Here is a 3,122-nt window from a genome sequence, read left to right as displayed (position 1 = left end):
AAAACAAAAGAGAAAAAAAGACTAAATAATCTATTCAAAAACACTATGAGAATCTTCCTTCCTTCCCGTGGGGGCAGAGAGAGCATAACTAAGAGGCCTGGGTATTGCAGTACATATGCTGTAGTGCATCGTTTTAGCATCTCTTAAGAGAGAAGGAAAAAACGGATATTTTTCATCTTATACCTCAGATATTTTGTGCTGTGTATTTTAATATTGTGGGTTTTTAATTTCTAAAGATTACATAGATTGTTGGCTGTAGAGGTTTCTGTGGTGATCTAGAAAGCTGCTAGATTTTAAAAAAGAAGTTAAAAATGAATTAAACAAAAGTGAGAATACAAATTGTTAGGGCTTTATCATGTAAATGAAATATGTATGATAAATATTAAGTCACTTGGGGTTATCATATTTTGTAAGAGTGTAAGTGACTACAGTAGTCAAGTGTTTTCGTTTTGTTTTGTTATTTTTCTCTCTGGCTTTTGTTGACATCGCTTTTGTTTCCTTCTAATTTCTGGTTTCTTTACTGTAGGGGGATGGGAGGGTGTCAGGGGCAGTGTTGCCAGATTGGGCGGTTACCCGCCCAATTGGGCTACTTTGGATCACCGTCTGCGGGTAAAAACAGGAAAAATTGGCCATTTGGCGTTTTTTTCTGCAGTTTTGTGCCCATAGAAATCATTTTGGCGGTTTTTGATAACATTTTGGGCGGGATTTGATCAGACACATCTGGCAACACTGGTCAGGGGTGTGGTTTGGGGAGGGTCCATGGGTGCGGTGCGGTGTGGTGTGGTGAGATACATAGAAGTCTCTAGAAGGAGATAGAGAACTGTAGATGTCCATGCAGAGAGCTGGGATGTAGTTTCATAAACGCTAGGAAAGACAGACAGACAGACTGACAGACAGACAGGCAGCCAAGGATAGGGGCCAGCTACATATATAAGCTGTCTTATAACATTCATTAGTCTATGCCAAAGGTTATGTTCCTGGGGTGTTACATGTGTATATTCAGATTTTACATAGAGACAAGTAGAAATAAAAAAGTAAAAAAAAAAAACTCCCTGAAAAAAAAATCACCATGACAGTATTTTACTGGTTAAGTATACTCTAGGCCATAGGTCAAACCCCTTCTAGTTTTAGGCCAACCACGAAATCTTCTTTTTATATTACTTCCAGTATATTGATTGATATAATTGCTGACTTTTATATTATGGGAGAGATTAAAAAAGAATAATAATAAATACGGTGACAATAGCACCGTTTCTATTTTTTCTTTTCTTTTTTTTTCAAAAGTATTGAAAACTATGATTATTTGTACCAGATGAAAGTGAAAAAAACAACAGTGTGTTAAATATGAGCTGTGCAGTGCAGATGTTCTCTTATACGAATACACAACTGTAAAATGTTTTAGATTTAGTGTAGTAGACCAACTGTTAGAGAAAGGTGTCTCATTTTTTATGGAACCATACTCAGATTTATATCAACACTTTACAAGTAATGCAATCATTATGTAGATATGATCATAGTATTTTTGTCAACTCTACTATTTTGCACATACAACCTGCAATTTTTCATCGCTTCTCAGCTTGTGGAACATTACGTTGAACTGTTTTTGCTTTTCCCCCCTTTTTTCAGCCTCGTTTAAATGTTTAGTTTTGATATCATTTATAATGTGACATCCTTTGTAATATTATTTTCTAGAACACAGCCTTTACACTTTGAAAACTGTTTGATTATCGAGACAAATGAGAACTATATGACTTGTGAAAAAAAAGATATCTATATGTAAATATGAAAACATGATAAATCTGTCATTTAAAAAGTGCTACACAAACAAGCTGACAATATGTCCTTGAACTGTTGAGGCTTGGCTGTGCGTAGGCAACACACTTCCTTCATGGTGTTTACAAGTATGCCCAATTAGAGGTGTTTGTCACATATCTCATTTTCCTTTTTCTTTTTTGTTTTTGTATTTATAAAAAAAGTTTAAAACCATTAAAATAACAAAGATCATGCAGCTTCAATTTATCCAGCTGCGATATCCTCTTGTGTACTGTGTGTTCTACATCACACAAACTCGGCAAAAATATCTTACCCACTGCTGTGACTCTACTATACAATTTCTGCTTTAAATATGTGTTGTGAACAGGCCTTCTCCTTGTCATTGTATGTGCATGAACTTTGAGCCGCTTAACAATAACCATCAATAAAGTTTCAAGTTTCAAGATAAGGGGAATTGCTGGTGGTCTGCTTTCTTCTGATTGGATGGATGCAACTCTGGATGTGTTTTTTTTTCTCTCTGTTTCTTTTTTTATTGTCTTTCATCGTCTCGCTGTCCTCCTCGAAGAGTAATATATGTTGCTGAGTGAAGGTTATATCATTTTGATGGACAGTACTTTTGCCATAATGTGATTTCATAGAGTGAAATTGCATTTAAGAACATAAAGCCTTAAGAAAATGATTGTGTGTATGGGAGTCAAATCGAATTGATGTTTTGAAGGACTGGGACACTCATATGGAGCCAGGTCTGAAATGGACTCTGTGTGTGTGTGTGTGTGTGTGTGTGTGTGTGTGTGTGTGTGTGTGTGTGTGTGTGTGTGTGTGTGTGTGTGTGTGTGCGTGTGCGTGTGCGTGTTTGAGTGTTTGAGCTTGCGTATGTGTGCGTGTCTGCGTGCCTGCATGCTTGTGTGTGTGTGTGAGTGTGTGTGAGCGAGAGAGAAAGAGACCAAGAAGACTGATGTTGCTATTTCAACAACAATGCACTTCAATCCCAGCTGTAAGGATATGATATGGAACTATTTGCCACTTTCCGGAGCATTATTCTTTTCAAAGCAAAAGCCATTGTAGCAGAATCTCCGAAATCATTTTTATGGTACATGGTCAAATGAAGGGCAAACACACACAACATCAACCAGCTGCCCAAGATATGGCCTTATACATCACAACCAACTGCTCCAACACACACACACACACACACACACACATTATATACACTGTATACGTATGTTAGTGAGATATATAGACAGATATGCTGTATCTGCACATGTGTGTGTGCGCACACACGCACACACACACACACACACACGCACACACGCACACACACACACATTAGTCAAGCTTTACAGCAATAT

General features: G+C 37.3%; 1 protein-coding gene across 5 annotated transcripts in view; it reads left to right on the top strand.

The window, feature by feature from the left end:
• The window catches only part of rbfox1 (RNA binding fox-1 homolog 1), a 138,556-nt gene extending 136,336 nt beyond the window's left edge, over nt 1–2,220 (top strand). For all 5 annotated transcript variants that reach the window (XM_063221357.1, XM_063221347.1, XM_063221363.1 and 2 more), the window contains one exon: nt 1–2,220. This exon is cut by the window's left edge and continues 167 nt beyond it. The gene's annotated coding sequence lies outside the window, so the exon portion shown is untranslated.
• Nucleotides 2,221–3,122: the final 902 nt, after the last annotated feature.

Source organism: Engraulis encrasicolus, chromosome 2 (assembly GCF_034702125.1).
Source record: "Engraulis encrasicolus isolate BLACKSEA-1 chromosome 2, IST_EnEncr_1.0, whole genome shotgun sequence".
NCBI lineage: Eukaryota > Metazoa > Chordata > Actinopteri > Clupeiformes > Engraulidae > Engraulis > Engraulis encrasicolus.
Note: the sequence above shows the minus strand (reverse complement) of the source record. Positions and strands in the feature narration are given on the sequence as shown.